Source organism: Cebus imitator, unplaced genomic scaffold (assembly GCF_001604975.1).
Source record: "Cebus imitator isolate Cc_AM_T3 unplaced genomic scaffold, Cebus_imitator-1.0 Scaffold130, whole genome shotgun sequence".
Classification (NCBI taxonomy): domain Eukaryota; kingdom Metazoa; phylum Chordata; class Mammalia; order Primates; family Cebidae; genus Cebus; species Cebus imitator.
Window position 1 is genome coordinate 274,658 of NW_016107445.1, and position 6,963 is coordinate 281,620.

Below are 6,963 nucleotides of genomic sequence, written 5' to 3' on the forward strand. Positions count from 1 at the left end.
AAAAAAAAAAAAAAAGAAAAATAGTCCCTCCCACACCTGTTTCCCCCACCCCTCTCACAATTCTCTAAGTGCATATGTGTGCGCACGTGTACACATGTCCGCACGCACGCACACGCTGAGAATTCAGCCCAAGAAATACAGGAGACACAACTTAAGAGAGATGGGTTTATTAAAACAATGTATATAAACATTTTCTGCAAAATTCAGTAAAATGTAGGAAAGACAAATTCAAATGGGAGCAGTGAAGCATGTTTTAATGTTCTTTGTTCTTTATAATTATTTGATTAAAAGGAAAACAGTGATAATAGAATGCATGGGGGTGTACGCTGATGGAAGATAAGGAATTGGTTTTTAACGTGAAACTTTGCCTCCACACTATATGACTTTAAGCGCACCAAGCTCTTTATATGGAAAACTGGTTTTCAGCAGAATACCTGGCAAACTATAAAGATGATCTCACATTGCCAAATGGGCCTTCAGCTGCTTTCCTAATTGCCTTTTCCATGGTTTATTACTTAGTGTTACACACACTAATGTGTCATCCTAGGCCAATCTGATTTTCAAGTCTCACCCTGCCTGTGTTCGTAGGTTTCAATCTTACAATTCCTCTATTACCCTCCAACGTTTTTGAAATGGACTACTTCTGTTGTTAGAAGCATGATACAGAAAATATGGTGCTCATAACTATGCCTGAAACCTAAGTTTCCTGGTTGATACCAGTGAAACCAAGAAAGCCTAAATCCAGTGTGTTTCTCAACAATTATTCAGTACAGGGAGAACCAACTAGTTGTTTCCTAGGCAACCAGTTAGTGAAAAATGTGCAGTTATATTTCATTTCATCTCATCTTCTGTTTTTCTAGAACTGGCTAATTTCCCTCCTTTTTTTCAGTATCCATTTCTCCTCACATTTCTCTTTATACATTTTCTTTAGTATTTCTCTTCCTCTTGCCTTTCTCTCCTGTTCTTTCCTTCTATTAATTATCTAACTCTCTTTCCCTTAGGAATGAGATCACAACAAATACTTGTCTTTAAAGTTGCCCTGTCAACTACCATCTGGTTACGGTTTTGTTCCTTTGCAGAAAATCAACATTTGCAGAAATTCAACATTCCACATTGGTGAATGTGGAAATCCTGTTCACTGCTGCTTCCAGGGCATGGTTGTGTCCCAGCTTATTAAGATGCAGAAGTTTCAGTGCTTCAGAATCTAATTCACACATCTGCCTGATTTCTCGGAGGGCTGAGGGAATTTGAAATGCTGTTTCTTTTTTTTTTTTTTTGAGACGGAGTTTCGCTCTTATTACCCAGGCTGGAGTGCAATGGCGCGATCTCGGCTCACCGCAACCTCAGCCTCCCAGGTTCAGGCAATTCTCCTGCCTCAGCCTCCTGAGTAGCCAGGACTACAGGCACGCGCCACCATGCCCAGCTGATGTTTTTGTATTTTTAGTAGAGACGGGGTTTCACCATGTTGACCAGGATGGTCTCGATCTCTTGACCTCGTGATCCACCCGCCTCGGCCTCCCAAAGTGCTGGGATTATAGGCGTGAGCCACCGCGCCAGGCGAAATGCTGTTTCTTAACACCAAAAACAAATAAAGAGAAAGGACCAGAGAAATTTTCATCTGGGGAGGGATCGCTTTTGTCAGTAGATGGCCAGCAGGGTATGTCAGATATGCAAGAAACACATCAAATGTTCTGGGAAGGGAGTATTTGAACGCTGAGCAGTCGTCTGCATGGATGGAGGCTTCGTACAGTTTCCAGGTCTTGTTCTCTGATGTGGAGACCTTTTTGAGGGAGTAGGCTAGTTTTTGTTTGTTGCCACTCAGTCCCGTTTATTGGCTAAGAATAAAATAGAAAATAATTTCTTTTATATAACTTAAGAAAAATACTAAGGTTTGGTAGCACTCGCTCCATTTGTTTACTACTCAAAAAAAAAAAAAAAGTCTTTAAGCTTCCCTCTTCCCTGTTGCCTGCAGGAGTGGCCTTAGACTGCCATTCCTGGGTCTCTAGAATCTGCTCTGAGCCTCATTTTCAATCCTGTTTTTCTTATCTCTCACCACTTCTCTCCGTGCCTCAGTTCCAACCACCCCAGACTGCTTCTCCTGAAATACCTGCGTGCACTTCTGCCTTCTCTCAGCATCTCCTCATGTGAAGTACTCTCCCTTTTCCTGCCCGTCTCTCTGTCCTTAAAACCCAAAGTCATCTTCCCTCTGTGACCACACCCGGAAGTGGCCCTCACTCAGGCCCCCACTTGGCATGGCTCACTCTCATCATGTGTTTCCACGTACCATGTCCCCCGTCATCGTTGTACATACCTGTACTCAGGCAGCAGAAAGACAGCCACTGGTGGGTTCCCTTCCTCTCCTTTCTCTCTGGCCATTACTGCTAGAAAAACTCAAATATGGAAGATCCAGAAGCATTTAAGAATAGAGACTTAGTGTGAGAAGAAAAAGGAAGATTATTATTATTATTTTTTTTAATAAATCATCACGGTTTATTTAACAAGGTTATTCTACATTAGGTTTATATATATGTGTGTGTGTGTGTGTGTGTGTGTGTGTATGTGTTTGTGTGATATGAAGAGACTGATGTACAATCAGTAAGTCTTAAATCTCTATTCCATGGATTTCCCCCATCTTCCCACTTGGCAGTAAAAGGCATTTTTAGGTTTATATAAACACATTCTTTACAACTGCCTTCTTAACAGAAAATTACTGTAGTATATAAATAGCACTGGGCATTTAGTAAGTAAGTTTCAGGCCAATAAGTTCAATTGTGCAGTTTTGAAATCTAATGTCAGAGTTTTTGAAACCTTAAGACTGGGTGATCTGTAATGTTTCCAACATGTCTTTGACTGCCTTAAGAGAATATTTGGTTTCCTTTTTACTTCGACCTGCAAACTGATAAGCTCTGTTTATTTGACTAGCTGCCCAACTAGCATATTTCATTTTTCGTTTTTGCACTTGCTTTTGGATTAGAAGCAATATGACTTGCCAACATATAAAGCCCAAACAAAGCTCTCATATTTCTGTTGTTCAGTTTCAATGCCTGTGCAAAATACTTCCTTGAAAGTTCGAGGTTTTCAAGTCCACCTTGAGTATATTTAACTTCAGCATACTGCTGACAGTATAAGTGGTTGTGTGGATTAGTCATCATTAGTTCCTCTAAACAAAAGGCTGCTTTTGCATAGTCATGTTCATTGATATAAAGTTCTGCAAGTTCATGCCAGGCTTCTTGGTCTCCAACAAATTGTTCCAGATACTCATTCAATTCCCGGATGGCCTCCACATTTTTCCCCTGGGCTTTTCGAATGGCAATCTTACGCTTTCTTGCAGCAGTGTTAGTTGGATCTTCTTGTAAAATCCTATCATATAGCTGTATAGCATCATCATATCTTTCCATGGCTTCAAATCTCATGCCTGTTAATCGCTTGACTCTGTGACTGCCAGGGAACTGTCTTCTTAGCTCTTGAAGACAAGACAATGCCAAGTCATCCCGACCATAGTCTAGTACAGCAATCATCACCTGTTCATATATGATCCAAATATCATCTCCAAGCTTAGAAGCATATTCATTAATTAATTCTTCTCCAACTTCCACAATTTGCTCACTATTTCACGAGTTTTCTTCTCTCCATTTTCTCATTTTATCTCGCATTTCTTCCCAAGTGACATCGTAAAGCTCTGAGACCATCGCCATCTTCCCAGAACCTCGGAAGATTATTTCAAGGGGCAAAAATCTTAAGAAAGGGAGAACACCTCTTGATTCCCAGCCAGTCAGATGGGATTGCTCGCTGCTCAGGATAACATGGTTTAGGACGCATGTAACCTAGTCAGACATGTGGCAGTGCGGAGCTGCCTATTTCCGTACCTTGGAGAAACAGTGAGGGGAGTGAGGACGGCTTCAGGAAGGCATTCAATAGAAACCTATCAAAGTAATTGAGTAAATGAACATAGCATTACTTTCTGTAGGGATTCTTATCATTTCTTCAATTAATACGAAGAAATGAAGTAACTCAGTTGTTGAATGTGCCGTTGTAAATACTGTATGCATAATATAGTCTGTTTTCTTTCAGCTTGAAAACTAAGTAAACACAGAAAAATAGAAAACAAATTTAAAAAGGGAATATTAATTTGGTTGCAAGTTAAAATACATATATTATTGCTGATTTTTATTGTCTCAAAATATCTCGTAAAATGAGTCCAAAATTCAGAGACTGAGAATTAGCTAGAATTTAGGGGACTTTTCAATAATCTCATATTACACGTAAGAAAACTGAAGTTCCAAGAAATCAAAGAACATTTGTATACAAAAGAACTGTGAATGGAAGAGAACCACTCTTTCTTTTTCTTTTGGATTTTCTGTCACTCTTGATGACACAATCATCCAGCCACTAGACCTCATTTTATGTTAATAGGTAAAGTAACTTATAAGGTATCCTTGGGTCTACGCATCCCTCTCCTGGCCAACCACCTACACTTTCATTGCTGTAGGGAAGCAGATGTTCTCATCAGAAGAGTGAGACCGTTCATTTTGTTAATTACCAGTAGAGGACAAGCACCTGGGGAGGAGACCCAAGGCTCTCTTGGCTGTGGTGTTAAAAGGGAAGACTTAGGAAGATGGCGCCACCCATGGAGGGCAGGCTGATGCTGGGAAGCAGGAGGTGTCTGTGAAGTTGCCTCAGAACCTTGTTGCTAATGCAGTACCTCTCAAGGTGTAGAGCTCAGTGCAGAGGAAGTGTGTTGTGTTCTTCCTCTATATGTAGTATCTTTTTTTTTTTTCTCGAGACAGAGTTTCCCTCTTGCTACCCAGGCTGGAGTGCAATGGTGCTGTCTCAGCTCACCGCAACCTCTGCCTCCTGGGTTCAGGCAAGTCTCCTGCCTCAGCCTCCTGAGTAGCTGGGATTACAGGCGCGTACCACCAAGCCCAGCTAATTTTTGTAATTTTGGTAGAGAAGGGGTTTCACCATGTTGACCAGGATGGTCTCGATCTCTTGACCTCGTGATCCACCCGCCTCAGCCTCCCAAAGTGTTGGGATTACAGGCATGAACCAAGTAGTGTCTTTTTTTTTTTTAATCTCAACTATGACAGCAGGCACCAGGAACCAAAGGTTAAACCTATGCTTAGACCAAAGCCTTAGAGGCTGTGCAGCGAGGATCTACCCATGTGGGAGGAGCCCAAGGGAAAGGAGAAGGTGGTGGGGGGATCAGAGCTGAATTTTGCACCTGCTGAGTGCCCTTCAGACTCTAAGAAGAGGCAGTCTTGTCTTTAAGCACACCCTCAATGTTAATTATCATCTTAACCTTTTAACTAATCTGTGCTTCAGTTTCCTCAGCTGTAAAAGGAGAACAAGAATAAATCCTGTGTCATGTTGTGAAAATTAAAAGAGTTAATATGGATAAAGCACTTAGAACAGTATCGCTGTGTGTTTGCTCTTATTTGGGGAGATGATGTAGATAAGTTATTAAAAGCATGGATTCTGGGACTAACTTGCTTTGGTTTGAAGCTTGGCTTTACCATTTACTAATGTGACCTTAGAAAGAATTTAGAGGGTCTATTTTTCATATGTTGGCCTATGTGAGAATTGAATAATCTTGTAAAGCACTGAGAACAGTTTTTTTTTTTTTTTTGAGACGGAGTTTTCACTCATGTTACCCAGGCTGGAGTGCAATGGCACGATCTCGGCTCACCGCAACCTCCGCCTCCTGGGTTCAGGCAATTCTCCTGCCTCAGCCTCCTGAGTAGCTGGGATTACAGGCACGCACCACCATGCCCAGCTAATTTTTTGTATTTTTGGTAGAGACGGAGTTTCACCATGTTGACCAGGATGGTCTCGATCTCTTGACCTCGTGATCCACCCGCCTCGGCCTCCCAAAGTGCTGGGATTACAGGCTTGAGCCACCGTGCCCGGCCGAGAACAGTTTTAAAACATACTAAGGTTTAGTTATTACTAACTGTCCCTTCTCCTTGCTAACCACCCACAGGTGGCCTGTCACTGAATGTACATCTTCTTGTAGAGTGAAAGCACTCCAGAAATACCAGAAGCTGTGCTCAGAATCTTTCACACTAATAGAGCCTTGCCAAGACTACTTGGCCAGCGTCCCCTTTGTGCAGTCAACTTTCCCACACAACACACAGTGGGATTTGTGGAAAACATTCTCCCTATTTTCCTTCCTGCTCTTGGAAGACCAGGAATAATTATCTTGTTAACCCCAATTCCTCCACTCAGGAGAAACCCATCTTTCTTCTAATTGGCAGGAGAACTATTAAGCAATAGAAGATATTTGGAATTAAATCAAGAATAAATCCACGCATTCAAATAGCATTTATTTGAACTCAAACTGCCAGGGGCTTTTCCAAATCTAAAAGTCACAATTGAAAACAGTGCTTTAAACTTGAAAGACATCAAAGGTCTATTTTGAATCTAGGCTTGTAGAGAACTCAGGATTGTTTATAATTTGATTTTAATGAATTAAAAGTTTGTGTATTGTTACTTTAAATTTTTTAAAAAAGATCCTGATGATCCTCTTACACAGAAAAAGGAACTCTGTTACATGTCGGAAAAAGTGATAGACTTTATATTCACTTATTTTTAGCTTTTTAAAATTATACTTTAAGTTCTGGGATGCATGTGCAGAATGTGCAGATTTGTTACAAAGGTGTGTATACATGTGCTATGGTGGTTTGCTGCACCCATCAACCCGTCATCTAGGTTTTAAGCCCTGCGTGCATTAGGTATTTGTCCTAATACTATTCCTCCTCTTTCTCCCCTATAATTCTTAAGAAGTGGGCCGGGCGCGGTGGCTCAAGCCTGTAATCCCAGCACTGTGGGAGGCCGAGGCGGTTGGATCACGAGGTCAAGAGATCGAGACCATCCTGGTCAACATGGTGAAACCCCGTCTCTACTAAAAATACGAAAAAATTAGCTGGGCATGGTGGCGCGTGCCTGAAATCCCAGCTACTCAGG

The 6,963-nt window shown here is 41.4% G+C and overlaps 1 pseudogene across 1 annotated transcript; it reads right to left on the reverse strand.

Annotated features, from left to right (window-relative positions):
- Positions 1-2,466: 2,466 nt before the first annotated feature.
- Positions 2,467-3,709, reverse strand: LOC108312874 (annotated as a pseudogene). Its single transcript, XR_001828822.2, has one exon. The product of XR_001828822.2 is annotated as an ER membrane protein complex subunit 2-like (transcript).
- Between the last annotated feature and the right edge of the window lie 3,254 nt (positions 3,710-6,963).